Source organism: Thermobia domestica, chromosome 8 (genome assembly GCF_964235325.1).
Source record: "Thermobia domestica chromosome 8, izTheDome1.hap1.1, whole genome shotgun sequence".
In the NCBI taxonomy this organism is placed as follows: domain Eukaryota; kingdom Metazoa; phylum Arthropoda; class Insecta; order Zygentoma; family Lepismatidae; genus Thermobia; species Thermobia domestica.
Window position 1 is genome coordinate 79361937 of NC_137461.1, and position 16928 is coordinate 79378864.

General features: G+C 31.4%; 1 long non-coding RNA gene across 1 annotated transcript in view; it reads left to right on the top strand.

Annotated features, from left to right (window-relative positions):
* Window positions 1-14759, top strand: part of LOC145692999 (uncharacterized) — a 38734-nt gene extending 23975 nt beyond the window's left edge. Inside the window, exons 3-4 of the long non-coding RNA XR_014132678.1 lie at window positions 12058-12142; window positions 14598-14759. This is a non-coding gene — a long non-coding RNA (uncharacterized LOC145692999). The remainder of the gene's footprint in view (window positions 1-12057; window positions 12143-14597) is intronic.
* The last annotated feature ends 2169 nt before the right edge of the window (window positions 14760-16928 follow it).

Sequence of the window (16928 nt, forward strand, 5' to 3'; positions counted from 1 at the left end):
CAATCGGAGGTTACTTTCCGAACCCATTCACATATATATTATGACATTGCCAGGACTGCAACAGCCTGCAATATTGATGTTTTACACGTAAAATACGAGAATTCTCACCCCACCCCTCAAAAAAACTTTATAGAACGATGTCTTTAAACCATGTTGAAATCGTTAGGAAATATTACATCAACGCACTATACTTATTCAGTAAAAGTGCATGTCAGCAAAAGTGTGCTATACGATTAAAGAGGTAATGATAGGAAGCAAGTAATAAAAGTATTTTTATTCATTTGTGTTTATTTGATAAACTATTGTAATACAATATGTGTATACAATAATACTGAGAATAAAACAGTAACTTTTAACCAAAAAAGAACAAAGAACTATTAGGACAAGATCCTATATTGCAATCTCTTAAAGATGGCATCATACTATAAATTGAATAGAGCCTGCCCACCTAGATAGAAGAAAATACTTTTAACAACTCGCAATACCTTTATCTCAGTTCACAAATATCAAACTTTAATCGTGTAACTAACCATTTTATCTTTCTTTATATGAGTACCCAAAAGAAAAGGCAAATAAAAAAAGAATATAATTTTTACTTTTTCCAACACCACTTTTTCTTATTCTATTTTTAAAATTTATAATGAATAATAATAATGAAATCTTCCGTTTCTTCTTTCGATTTATTGATTGTATTTTTCTCCATGTACATCCAACATATGTTGGGCAAATCTGAAAGAAAGAAAAATTAGTGTAAAAATAAGCATCAATTCAAAAACTATATACAGTTTATTTTATTTTATTTTACTTATTTATTTATTTATTTATTTTTTACAAGAAGTATGTGCGTTACGGTTAGGTTATATTTGTGACTGTTAGGAGTATTTGCGTTACTGTTAGGATCATGTGTGACATTAGGAGAAGGTGAACAATATTATATGGAATAACTGCTACAACAGTAGATTTTTTTCTTACATATACAGCAAATAAATACACAAACAATCTGTTTCAGCAATATAAAAACTGTCAGTTATCATTGGCAACAAACGACAGACCTTTTACTTCCATAAAAATTCATTTTTCTCAAAAACTACGCATGAGAATTTACCTTCAAGAATTTCATTTTCTTCAGCTCAATATGGTCCATCATTTGATGTATGTGTGTGTCAATCTTGTACCTCATTAACCATACATTGTGTGCTATTGTCTTGCTACGGTCATAACCAAAAGTTTACTGAGGGCAATGCCGGCTTCGCCATATGTGCAACACGTGAATTTGCACGAGGCCGCAAGTTTCGAGGAGCGGCAAAATTTGTCATAACTATATTATTTTAAATAAATATTTCTTGTTGGAAACATATTTCATGATGATGGTAGTTAAATTTACTAAGCTGACCTTCTATTTGAATACTACATTCATAAATCATATTTAGGTAGCATTAGTTTAAGGTTATATGGACAGTGCTAAAGCAAATGGTCGAACAAATCCTAGCATGAATTGCTTGATTGTTGTCAAATACAAGAATTCAATTCTCGAACAGTGGCGAACACCCGCTCCATTTAGTTAGTTATCAGAGTTTTGATATGGAAATTAGTCTCTTCTTTGTCACGAACAAGTTCGTTATCCGGCATTTTTTCTTGAAGTGCCTCGTGAACACATTGGAGTATATTACTTTATTCAGCAGTAGTAATGGTACCATTACGGGGTAGAATTTCACTGTAGATAATCTCTTTCATGTCCCAACAGACAAACAACACTGTCTTATTGGGATGCAAATTCTGTTTTGAACGTGGTATTGCCTTTCTATTTGGGCTGACACATTGTTCCCTTTGCTTAAAATTCACGTACAAGTCATTTCTCATCGTCGGTAACAATACCTGAAAGAAAGGGCTGATGTTGGTAACAGGATTCACGGTGGCTGGTAAGTGAGGAACCACATGGAAACTTGTTGGCACTTGTCTAAATGAAACACCCACAAACCCGTTTTTGAACCTTGCCCATACGTTGAAAGTTTCGAACAGTTTCCTGCCAACTGGTCATCTCCGTAACTACTTCCTGGGTCCTTTGACGTGTATCACGGTGAATCAAATCGTGAATCAGTAGGATTTTCTTCTCAGAACTTTTAACCTAATGCCACCCTAGCCACCATTCCCTATAGAAACTATTACTTTTTTACCTTCCATGACTAAACCCCATCTAGTTTCAGCCTTACAATACTATCACATTACATTGAATTCCAACATGGCACCTATCTGAACGTTTCACAGCTTTGATTTGTTTTCTAATTTTCCGCGTCTTCCACCCCTATTTTTTCCTTTGTATTTGATGAAGCAGTTTAGCGAAAGCGCATATACTGTACATTATTATTATTATTATTATTATTATTATTATTATTATTATTATTATTATTATTATTATTATTATTATTATTATTATTATTATTTACTATATGATTTATAGTATGTATCCACGAAGAGAAAACCAGATGTTTAATATTTATTTGGAGGGTGAGCATAGGAAAGATTTATAAGTGGCATTACTTAATAGGAAGTGCAGATCAAATGAGTGTAACGACATATCATCAATTTTAAGAATATATATAGTGAAAAATTTATTGATTCGTTCTTTCTGAATTCGACCAATAGAAACAGATTTGTATTTTGTTACAACCAGAGGTAAAAGTGAGGGGGAACGTGGGGGGCGCCGTCTTCTCACCTCCAAAAAATATGTATGGCGTCCTCCAGTTCCTAAAAAATTACAATGGACAAAGATAGGCAGGGGGACGGCGTGAGATCATACCGCTACTTACCATCCCCCTACCTTTTCAGATCTAATTTTACCCCTGGTTATAACCTAGCATTTTTAAATGTCAGTCATTCTGTAGCTTTGACTTCAAATATATAACATTTTATTGTGAAAATATTAGTGTGACCAATTTGTTCCAATATGTAGATTTTTCTACCCAACATTTAGTTAATAACTTGAATAATAATTAAAGCTATTGTAACGAAATTTAAAATAACTTACTTTGATGTATATGAAAGATAAGAAATTATATGGATATTATGCGATTAATTACGATTTTCACATTGCACTTGATGAGGTTTCATGCTCTAACAATGAAAACTATAATTGTATATCGATAAAATTTATACGGAACCACCGCGAAGATATACTGTTTCAAACAAACAAACAAAAAAACTATCAAAATCGGTGCACCTATGTTGCAATTATGCGTAAACATACCCACAACAGATGCATACAGTATAAACGGTTCAAATTGAAGAAGGTTACAAATGCAAGCCATGTTCGATGAAACTGGACAGAAGTACCATCCTTAGTATGTCGCGACTGTTTCTCGTCTCCTGATATTACACAGCCAACTTTACAGTTATTTACATGAAATTAAAGCCATCAGCTGAGATCTTTGCTCATTGAATGACTTAACCTTACACGAAAAAAACCAAATCATATGTCACCGTAATAGCTTCATATCAAAAACATGAGAGTGGCTCAACAGCACTCAACTATTAACTTTACTTCATGCAGTACAAAGAATCATAAGACTGCTGTGCTTGACCTTCGAACCATACTGTAAAGGAAGATGTAATAATATTATTATGAAAAAAACAAATTTCACCTTTTAGCAAAATGAAACAATCGATCCTGAAATTATTCGCTAGAATTATGACAAGAAAATACCGTATTTCTATCTAATGTGAATTTTAATGGACTAAATTAATTAAAAAAGAATACATGAACTGTACGAGTACCAATTATTGAGCAACTGACGTAAGTTATGAGACATATATGTATTATAAAAATTTTAACAAGAAAGATATTGGCGCCTCTTTCTCAGAAGAAAATATATCACGCCCATATCCTTATAATTTCACTATTTTAAAAGTGGAATAGCATTTGATCTGAATGTAAAATCAACATTCTATTTTCTTTCTTCTTCTACTTTTTCTCATAAAGTATTTAATGCTCGTCAATATGAAACAATTTCATGTTCACTAATACTGGCGGCTTCCTGAGTTTCCTGCTATCGTTTTCTTACAACAAAGATGTAGAAATTCCACTCGTTGATTTAATTAAGAAAACAGTATTCATCGACGAAGAAGTTTGAATAAATAATATATTTTCGAAAGAATGTTCTTTTGAAAAAGCTCTCATTTGCAAAATTAATCCTTAAATATAACTATTCGTTGAATATTTATACACGCATCATTGATAGCTGATGTAACATACACTAATATATATATATATATATATATATATATATATATATAACTATACTTTTAGCCAGTGTGCTGAGAAACGAACTGTTGACAGTAAGCTAACCATGCCATCAACTGTAGACAATATATGGCGTTTTGCTAGATCACAATAGAAAATATTTGACTGTTCAAAACTGATCAAATGACTAAAGCAACGTCATCACCTCTAGTGTGAGAACAATACATTAAAACCGTGGGAACGATATAAGATACAATTCTCTGCGACTAGAACAACGAAATAATACATCGTTTCAGAATACGTATACGAAGCTTTTAAACTCAGAATTTTACAAAGGATTGTAGAAAGGTTTTCACTTCGCCGATTTTTTAAAAAAAAAACTGAATTTCTAAATATCACAAAAAACATCCGAAACGAAGCCAAGTTCTATGCATATTCGAAAATCGGAAAACTAAATTTCCAACTTTATTTGTATAAACAAGTTCTCATAGTGTCGCCTCGCGAGGTTTTTTGCTTTGTAAATTCTTCTCAGCACTAAAATTACAAATTTCATATTCCCATTTCTGAATTCCAATAGAACTTGGCATTGTATGAGATCTCTATTCTTTCTCTGATCCAACAAAGTAATAAATATACGACAACTTGGCTCTATTTTTCACATTTTCACATTTTTGGTGGGATTACTTTTATTCCTATTATTAATCTCCGTAAATAAACTACAGAGCGAAAGCCTAAATCTTGAGTTTTTTAGTAATCAGAACGGAGGGTAAATGAAATGATTATTCATTGAATATTTATAGCAGGATAGAGCGACATATAATACTAACAGTGGTTGAAAGAATCTTTTCCAATGACATCATATTTATTTTGAAGGGACTTCAGCTTCTACGATCCCCAGATTACCTATTGCTCAATTGTTTCCTATTAGGCTATCTAAAATACCGACTATATTGAAACAACATAGTTGGAAACCCTGAAGGAGTGAAGTGGTGAGCGACTTCGGCTCCGTAATATTTATTAACCATTATGGAATGAAGGCTCCTAGTGAAAATTAAGTGGACTGTGGAAACACAGTAAGTACTAGACTTGATTAGTGATATAAAACATTATATATTTCTATGATATAAATGCTGAAATACATTATTTTTGCATAATATCTCGTTAGATAAGGAGCTATCGATGTAAATAAACAATACACGTTCGATAATAGAACTGTTGCCAGATAAATATGTAAGGAGCATATCGAAGTCGCTTTTTTCTTCTTTTTCTTAATCTCTTGTCACAATTTCTTTGAGTGAAGTGTAAGCATTTTTTTAGTGAATACAAATAAAAAGCATTGAAACTCGTGCAAAATATAAAAATAAAAATAAGCACCTGTGGAGAGTGTATGAAAAGTGTTCCGAGGCAAGATGTGTCTACTAAAGTTAAATGCGAGGATTGTAATAATTTCTGGCATATAAAATATTTATAATTAAAGGAAGAAGATATACAATTTCTGAAGGACCAAAATCAGATATGGAGGTATAAAAACTGTGCAAAATCAAGGCGTAACAGTATGGCAGGTGAAAGTAGTTTAGGAGATGGGGAAAATTGTCCTACTATATTAGATGTTTATAAACTCTTACAAGAATTCAAATTTGAGATCTCGGAAATAAAGAAAAAAAGTATTGAGACTGAGCGTGAATTAGGAAAGTCACTAGACCTTGCACACGAAAAACTGGATGAGAATTCTAGATTAATAAAACAACAAGCTGATGTAATGAATGAGTGTGTTCATAAAGTAGAAGCTTTGAATGTAAAAGTGCACTTATTGGAAAAGCAACTAAAGGATACTCAGTTACAACTGAACGAACTCGATCAGTATGGGCGAAGAAATACACTAGAAATTTATGGTGTTCTGGACAAATTGAACGAAGATCCACGTGAAGTTGTAAAAAATGTGGGAAAAGCGCTTGACGTTGAAGTGAAACTAGAATACATGGATGCGTGTCATAGATTAAAGAAACATCCAAACGAGACATACATATAATTGTAAAATTTCTAAATCGTAATATAAAAGACAAAATTATGCAAAAACGGAAAATTAAGAGAAATTTAAACACGAATGACATAGGATTTCAAAATAATCTCCCAGTCTATATTAATCATAGTTTAACAGCATATCGAAAGCGCTTATTTGGACAAGCCAGGAAACTACAGAAAGAAAAAAAAATTATGCATTTTTATGGGTAGATTACTCGGGAAATATTAAACAGAAAATTTGCAGAAGATAGAAAAATTGTTGTAATTAAATCAAAGGAGGATATATTGACTCTGATGTAAAATGGATAGTTCTGATATTTTATCTATTTACTATCAAAATGTTAGGGGCCTAAATACGAAATGTGACGAATTTAGGGTTAATCTTATAGCTAGTTTACATGAATATGATGTAATTATATTAACAGAAACATGGTTAAAAGATGGTGTATTTGACTCTGAACTATTTACTGCACAATATAAGGTATATCGATGTGATAGACCTGGTATGAAAAGAGGAGGGGGAGTTATCATTGTAATAAATGCAAATATAATGTCAAAAGAGGAAAGACTTGTAGAAACAAATGACTTTGATCATTTATTGATAAAGTTATTAATTAATGGGAAAGTATATTGGTTTATTTGTGTATATTTTACTCTATCGTCTAGTGTTAATACCTGTAACATTTTTTTCAGAATATTCAAAGATTTCGGTAACTTATACCATGGCAACTTATTTATTGTAGGCGACTTCAATTTGCCGCTAATAACTAATTCAAATTATGACTTAATGAAAGGGAGTCCAAGCTATAGAGCACTGCAACACTTTATAAATTTAAAGAATTTAAAATCTATAAATAATATTCAGAATTGTAATAATCGGACTCTTGACTTAATAATAACTAATTTACCATGTGTACAAGTGTACAATGAAGAAAATTGTCTTGTGAATCTTGATGTTCATCACCCTGTTCTTCACATTAAAATTATGAATACAATTGTTTTAAAAAAATATTAATAAAATTACAATTAGAATTTTAAATTTTAAGAAAGCTAATTTTTATGAAATTTATAAATTATTAAAAAATATTAATTGGTCAATGATAGAAAATATAGATGATGTAAACGAAGCAGTAGACTTTTTCAATACAACCATATATAATATTTTCGAAAAAGAAGTTCCAAAAAAGAATTGTAGTTCCTCAAATTTGTATCCATGCTGGTTTTCTAATGATATAATTAGGATGATAAAATTAAAGGAGTACCACAGAAAACACAAAAAGAATTCGGTCTATAACTTAAGAAAATTTAAAGAAATTAGGAAAAATTTGAAAGATATGATCTCCAAAGCATATAAAAAATTTGTAGAGAATTCAGAGATGCATATTAAAGATGATGTTAGCACATTTTGGAACTTTATTAAATACAATAAAAATAAAAAATCATACCCGCAACTTATGACTGTGAATGGAAAGGAATTAGCAGATAATAAGATAATAGCTAACGAATTTTCCAATTATTTTAAGTCTGTTTTTTCAAATGTTAAACCTAGCTATAACTGCGATAACAATAATAATAATATGCAAGCAAATAAGGTACTTACTTTAGAATTAACTACAGTAGATGAATACCAAGCAGCAATAAAGAAATTGAAACCAAAGAAATCCTGCGGTATTGATGGTATTCCTCCTTATATACTTAAAGCATGTGTAGATATTTTTGGATATCTCTTATGTTACATATACAATTTGATTATTAAGAAAGAGTCATTTCCGAATATAAGGAAGACATCAAGAGTTACACCCATATTTAAAAAAGTAAATGATACGGTGATTGAAAATTATAAACCTATTTCCATTATTTCTGCCCCAGCTAAAATTCTGGAACATATAATATATGCAACAATATTTAATCATGTGCGAAGTTATATAAGTGTAAATCAGCATGATTTTATACCAGATAGGTCGACAATTACCAACCTTATAAATTTTACTCAAGATATATATGAGGCTTTAGATCTCCAGAAATGTATAGATAGCATATATTTTGATTTCACCAAAGCATTTGATAAAATAAATCATGATGTTTTATTAAACAAATTATCTAGCTTTGCACTTTATCGGTCTTTCCTACGCTTAATTGCCTCGTATCAATCAGAAAGAAAACAATATGTTACATATAGACAAGCTTCATCATTCTATTATAATATGAATTCAGGTGTACCGCAAGGGTCAAATTTAGGACGACTATTATTTATTATATATGTAAATGATCTTCCAGCAAAAATAAAATATTCTACATGTACAATGTATGCTGATGATATAAAATTATACAAAATAGCTTTAAAAGAAAGTGATATGAAAAAATTACAAAAAGATATAAATGCCATATTTGAATGGAGTAAAGATAACTATTTAGAATTAAATGTAAAGAAATGTCATTATGTAAGGTTTGGAACTTATAAAAACGTACAGAACTACAAGTATTATTTGAACAATGTTGAACTCGAAAAGAAAGATCAAGTTAAAGATCTTGGTATTGTTTTTAATAGTAAGATGCCGTTTAATGATCATATTCAAATTATTATGGTAGAAGCTTATAAAAAACAAGATTTCGTTATTAGAAACACAAGAAACTTTACAAATTTGGAGGCTATTAAACTATTGTATTATAATCTTGTTAGAACTAAACTGGAGTATGGGTCAATAATATGATCACCGAATTACACTTCTTATCAGAGACAAATAGAAAATATTCAGAAAAAATTTTTACGTTTCCTTTTTCATAAGAAATATAATTTGTCATCGTATAGAATGGGAATTTCTTATAATGAAATATTACAGGAATTTCAGTTTATCCCGTTACATAAAAGGCGCACATTACATGAACAAATGTTTCTTTATAAATTTATGAATGGGAACATTGAAAGTAGGGACATCTTAAAAAAAGATTTACTTTAATGCAGGTCAATGTAACTTAAAAACATGGAACTTTTTCGTAAATAAAATACCTAATACGAACCGTTATAAAAATTCACCACTGTTTAGAATATTAAGCAAGTACAATAACATGGTAAGAAATCATGATTTGGACTTCAGTTTCAATGTTAACAAATACAATATTATTATGCAAAACGTATTAAAAATATAAATTAATTCTAATGCATAGCTGCAAATTTATGAATCTATATGACATTTAAATATGTAAATAGTGTGGAACGTATGTTTATATGTGTGAAGGTGTAGGTTTTATATATAAACTATTTATCAAACAATATATAAATGTGTGTGTGTAAAATTATATTTATATATTTATGAATATTATTTTTTCATATTCTTTTGTAAAATTCTTTATATGTATATTATGTGTATTTTCTTTTTGTTTAAGTTACAATTGTAAATCAACTGTAGTAAAAGCTCCTATAATTGGGGATGATCGCCTCTGTTGGAGTTAGATTGTTAAATAAATAAATAAATAAAATGCAATCCATTGTCATCTGAGGCAATAATGACATAACTTTACCAAATATGGTATGTCATGTTCAGCTGTACCTGAACGCCAATATTGGTCATTTCTTTTTTCACTTGCTACGATATTCACTTCTTTCTCGTAGGCCCTAACAAGCCCAGTTTATATTTCATTATTATCTTCCTTACTAGTTTCAGTTATTAACAAAATATCGGGTAAATGGGATTACGTATTTAGGAAGCAAAATTATATAACTAAAACAGTAATAACTTGAGATTAGCAAAAAAAAAGTATGATTGTCTTACTCAAAAGCATTATGAAGAAATTCCTTTTAAAAATTTTGGTGTAAGGAAATTCTCGTAGTGCATCGAAATTTTTCATGACTAAATTTCCTCTTTCAAAATTCTGATGGAAGACACGAAACTAAGAAATCTTTCCCTTACATAATTTGTCTAATTCGGAAGACACATTTAATTGATCGAATTCGAAAGAAACGATTGACAGTATTTCCCATTCTATAATTCGAACACTGGATGTTATCCATTTCTCATTACACTTCCATTTCATTTGTAGTCAATATTACATTGATATCATCCGCACATCTGTATGATACTCCTATGGAATATTTGAGTGTTAGCAGTGCGTATCACTAAGAATAGCTACTAATATTTGAAGTATGGTACAAAAATTGGCCTCCCTATTCCTGTCTTACTGGCTTACTGTCTCGCCATATTGTCTTAGACAATTCCGTTAAGGCCCAAATTCCTACAGAATGCTCAGACAAGTTAAAAGAGTATTTTTAAGATGACTGAAAGAAAGTAGAAATATCTTTATGCTAAGCAATATTATGAAAATAATTGATCACTTTGTTCCATAATTGAGTATAAGCTCGAATTAATACTTATTTTAATCATTCGAAAGTAACTAAGGCTCTGCGCAAATAACTAAGTAAGTAACAGTTTAACTGTTCCCCTTTTCCAAATTTAACTTCTTATCAGATTTGAGATGTAAAGTTTGATTAAATCAAAAGTAACATTGTTTTATTATCGCGTATACAATACAATTGCTACCAATACTAAACCCAAGAACACTTTGTGGAAATGTTGCAGTTGGAATAATATTCAAACTCAATACATATTACAAGTGAACTATATCTTTACATAATTCTGTATTGAAAAACATATTATATATTAATATGTAATGTTCTTGATTGACATATCATTATCGAGCGCAAAGAAAAAGTGAGAAAGAAATAGAAAGCACTAATTATAAATGTTTGTGGTAACAAGTTGGCCGATTATGCCATGTGCGAATAGTGTTTCGAGATAAATAAACGACCTTACAGTGGCTAATTCCAAGAAAAGTTACTGAGAAGCGAAAGAGTAAATTATATTCGCCCAAGATTAACCATTTCAAATAAGTATCTCTAAACAAAGGGAAATAACACTTCTTCCTTTTGCTATTCCACTGCCATGTACGATGTACAATCTTTCAATTTGTAACTTTTATTGTCTGAGCAACACATCTGAAGCCTCCCCCCTAAATAATAATAATAACAATAATAATAATAATAATAATAATAATAATAATAATAATAATAATAATAATAATAATAATAATAATAATAATAATAATAATAATAATAATAATAATAAACATACTTTTCAGCACACTCTGCAGCCATATCACGGTGGCAGGATTCCGTGTGAGCTACTTGATACAGCGCTAAGAAGACCAAGCAATGTAGCATTAGGAAGTAGATGAGAGTAAAGGTCCTAGCCACGGGACTTGACAGGAAGAACTGACCCTGTAAAAAGAAAATATAACACTATTTAGTATTGTGTATGTCATTATCAACAATTATTACTTTTAACCACTATGTGAATATTGTAACGAGAGTGAATCATCTCCATTGTCTAAATATTTCATATTTTACTATATATCCAGAAAGTGTTCCTCGACATGTGAAACTTTTAGTGTAAAATGCATGTCAGAATATAGTGGTATTGAATATAATCTCAATATCAGTCGCAGACATAAATGACTCACTCTGGCTCTCTCAGTCTTCAATATTAGTATAAAACAATAAAATTGTCAACACCTTATAGATATGACTTTCCGCCGAATGGTGTAGTAAACAAAACAATTTTTGAATTCAACATGCAGGTGAAACATCTAATTTCTGAAAAGTACAGTCATACTAGTTTTGTTAGTTTAGCTTCACTACGTAGACAAGATTTCACTAGCCATGGCTTGCACTTAAATGTATATGGTAAAAATAAGGTCTGTAACTGGATTATGGAGGCTTTTTTTTTTTTTTTTTTTTTTTTTAGGTTACCACTTCTGCAGGGTAAAAAAGGATCTTCCTCTTGTCCTATGCGAACCTGAAGAATGTTCCGACATAAAAGTAAAAGTAAAGTAGGTTATATTTATTCTGGTTTATCTTCTAGCACTCCAAACTTACATGATGTAGATGATAACGTAATTTGTAAATTAATGTTCCTAATCAAAAAGTAGTTGATGTAAGTAAGCTGAAAGAAATGAATCTCCAAATCCTAAAACATATGCAAGGGTTAGGAAATAAATTAACTGAATTAAAAGTTCCTTTGGTAAAGAAATTATCTAAAACTGATGTGTTATGGATATCGGAGCATTGGCTAAGTAAAGAAGAAATTGAAATAGAACATTTAAGTCCTTCAAACAGGAAATATAGGCAAGAAATTAGTACAATAAGAACTAAAAATAGACATATAAAATAGCCAAAATAGACATAACATACAACAAAAGTACTCAAAATATACTGTATAAGAATATTTGCATGTAGTTACTGAGAAAGAAAGGAAATTAATCATTGAAGAACACTCGTTTCTTTCAGTAGTTTATAAGTAAATGGGTCCAGATGAATTTATCTCTGAACGGAAGGAGTATATTACGTCACAGCAACAACGACTTGACGATGGCTCCTTTAGACAATTTGCATCTTTACCAAAATAAAATTATAAAATGTAGCGCAGTTTTGTGGCAAGTTCTTTCATCTTCAGGACGCAGTACCTTTCGTCTGATTCTAAGAATTCCTACACTTTGTACTTCTACTAGCCTTAACTATCAGCTGTTAATGTTAGGCCATTTCCACAATTGACGACCTACTCTTCACCGACACCTCAAGACTCGTCACTGCCAATTTTGTCGCGCTAGGGGACAGGAGCGGATAATTGGAAAAGAGTGTGTTGGTCCGATGAATCACGGTTTGTGTTACACCACTCGCACGGCCGCGTGCATGTGTGGCGCCAACAGCTCGAATCTATAGACCCCTCGTGCAAGGTGCGTACTGCACAGGCAGTTGGGGGCGGCTGCATGGTTTTTGGATGCTTCTGTTGGCATAGACTGGGATCGTTGGTATGTATGTACCATAGTGTAACATTCGTTGCGTATCTGCAGGTGTTACGGGATCACGTACACGCTAGAATGCAACATTACAACCCATACGGATGCGGCATTTTCCAGGGCGACGATGCACGGTGCCACCGAGCCAAAACTGTACTTACTTGACTTGAGGAACATTCCACAGAACTACAGCATATGAATTGCCCACCTAACTCATTGGATCTTATTCCTATAGACCATCTACAGGATGTTGTGAAGCGAGCCTTTCGCGCCATGATTCCTGCATTGACATCTCACTGTGGAGTCCTGTCAGGAATATATGGTGTCAGATCCTTGTAAAAACACATCAATAGCTTGCAGAATCCATGCCATACCGTGTCCAGGCCGTTCTTTGAGCAAAAGGGGACCAACGAAGTATTAGATAGGTGGTCGCAATTCAGTGAGCATTTAGTGTATTTTTCTTTCTTAGACATTTCTGTAGTTATCATGCTGTGGTCCTTTAATATTTTGTCATTATTTACGCCCCAATCTACCCAAAAAATCACTACTAAACCAAAAATTGAAAGAAACAAAATGGTGTTATCGTATAGTTTGCCTGGGTCCATGTAAGTTGTTTGGGGCCGCGGTAGCTCAGTGGTAGAGCGTTCACCTCTGGTGTTAGGGGTCCCGGGTTCGTACCCAGATTCCGCCAAGTGAACTTTGTGATGGACAAACACCGTGTGCGTGGGTTTTTTCGGGGTTCTCCCGTTTCCTCTCACTTTCTTCATTCCACCATTTCATTCATTACTCATCATCACCGTCTCCTTTAGCCTAACCAGCATAAGCGTGGGACGTAAAACTCAAAGTTTTCATTTAATTTTTTTAAAAGTTGTTTATGATTCATTGTGTTGTGTTGTTAAGTTTAATGGGACACTCTTAAGAAAAGTAGTTGAACATTCACTGTGCGTATTGAAAGTACGAATATACAATCTTCATTTGTCTAACATCAACATAAGAGGTCACGGTTATAATATCCAGTAAACAATATGAAATGCCTTTGTCAATTATTAAATCGACAAACTATTATAGCATGTATATTACAGTACAGTATTGATAGATCATAATTACAAATACATAACCGAAAGTATTACATTGATATAAATTAATTACATTTCTGTTAGAAAAGGAAAATAAATAAATAAATAAATATGTTGGTATTATTTGTGAGTAATGTAGACCTTTGTACTTTATCATATATTTCGCAGTATTTTAAACTAATTATTTGGTGTGTTCCAAACTGGGAAAAGTTGTAAACTGCTCCTCCCTCTTTGTAGTGGTAAAATAAATATCTTTAAAATACAAAAAAAAGATAAATTTTATCACTAAATTTATGTCAAATGTAATATTTGCATTTCTTTTCGTTTTCTTTCATTTAATTAAGTCACTTAATGACACTTTTGTTTCTAATACTTCTAGAAATGATTTTATATGCAGAAATTTCCCTTTGTAGTTGAAGGTACATACCATGGACAAAGTGATCTTATCAAATGTTGACAGCTGTGCATATCTTCTTTGTCTTTCTCGACGTGAAAATGAAGAGAAAGGATCCAGGCGAGCTTCGTATTGAGATTGGTAACGCTGTTCTGCACTACCTTCCAGCTGACTTGATGCTGAGGCCTGTCAATGAAAACGTAATAGTTAATTATTTTTTGGTACAAATAAAGTTTCTTCTGTGTTGAAATCCTTTTCAATTTCTTAAACACCTACGACTCACCCGAAATGAAGAAAACTCAGTACAGTAATCCCACGATTAACATAATACGCCACTTAAGTCAATTCGCAGTTACGTAATAAATCTCTAAAATTAACACTATTAGCGCATATGAACACGTTTGCAGTTTCTTGTGGCTTTGGCATGCATTGCATTGTGTAAGAACATATGTGTACCCTACCCTATTTCAGGCTACTTACATTTATTTATTTGCACGATTCTACATTGTAAATTTTCAACATTTTTGTTGTAATTTTCTGAATTCTGTTTTATTTCGGTATCATTAGAGGTCTTATATATATATATATATATATATATATATATATATATACATTGTTATTTTGGGATAAACATGGGTTTCTTCAAATTTTATTCAACATACATTTAGGTTCTTAGGTAGAAAATTCTCAACAGAAAACCATTTCATTGTTTCTAGTTTAAATAGATGACAGTAAATTCCCCTTCCTTTTTGTTCATAAGTCTTACATTTCACAAACTTCTAAATTATTTTCCCTCTTACTTTGTCCTTTCGAATAAAGGAGAAACACATTTTTATAATAATTTTCCTTTCTAATCCCTCCCCTTGTAAGAAGAGTTTCAGCTAGTTTTACCCCTTCCAATTCTCGAAATTATCCACCAAATGACCAGTTTCATCTTCATTTACTATCAACACTTATTTCTCTAATCTCATCGGGTTTTGTGTGAAAATTTAAATTGTTTTTGACAACTAATCTCCGTATAACCCTGTTTTGAACGAAAATTTAACCCTCACTTTCCCCGTAAAGCTATCTGGCTTCCAAAATTACCATCATCTTTTGGCGTAGTTTGTGAGAAGTTGTATTAGGACGACCGCCTACGTTTTGAAGCTTTCGTGTATTTTAAAGAACAAGTTGTGATTTTGAAAATGTCTTCAACACAAATAGTTGGATTAGAACTATTAAATTTATAAGCCGCGACATGAACTAGAAGTTGTTATTCTAGTTCAGCGGAACAGTCGAAATTTGGTTATATTCTGTATGGTCACCTCACATCTAACTCAGCGCCATTTTGAAATGCCATATTAAGATTGGATATATATATATATATGCTGTGTGTTTGGTCCATTAAGCTATGCTTTTGATTATAGTATTTTGAAATCTAAATAGAAGTCCACGTAAAAAAAAAAATAATTTTCAACTAATTTCCAACATCAAAACTCAAGATACTCTTTTGGACCACATCATTGAAGGCTGAGTTTAGGAAGAATAACTGATCATCTTTCGCAAAAATTTGTTTGATCTTCGTCTTTAAGAAAGATTTTAAATAAACTGATATATATATAGATAGATAGATAGATAGATAGATAGATAGATAGATAGATAGATAGATAGATATAGATATAGATATAGATATAGATATAGATATAGGCATAGATATATGCAATGTAACCCTATGTATTCTAGTATTTAAGGCAGCAAAATAGATAATGTTACTATAATGTTCATCTAATCATGCAGATTATGAATAAATGTGAAAATGTTTTTATATAAATATGATTCATTTTGAATAATAGCGTTGGGAGAAAATATGTCTTCAAGCAATTGTATATAGTTTTTCACCATTATTAGTGGTACACTTTTGTAAATAATTATTTTTATCATTTACATCTTATAATTTAATTTTCAAGAACAGAAACTCAAAAGTGACGTTCTACAAACTACAAAAAATTAGGTGATGTTTCGTCAGATTCATAGATTTCGTGATTCAAGAATGTCCTCGTGGATAAATATTCAAGAAAATGTATTGCAACAAGAGAGGAGTTACTTCAAAAGACCCCAGAGGGGGTCGAAGTCATATAAATAAAAGAAGAGAAAATTTTTGCGATACAAAATTAATGCTTATTTTAATCATTCATACATATCTTATAGCGTCCTTTAGCAAATAAGAACAATATTGTAAATTCTTGTTTGAAACCAATATTGGTGTAGCCATGGTAACGTCTATTGCACACCCAATTCACAAAGCCAACTAAGGTAGGTTTCTCATGATAGGTACGGCTATTAGATCCAGATACAAGATTAGAACATATTT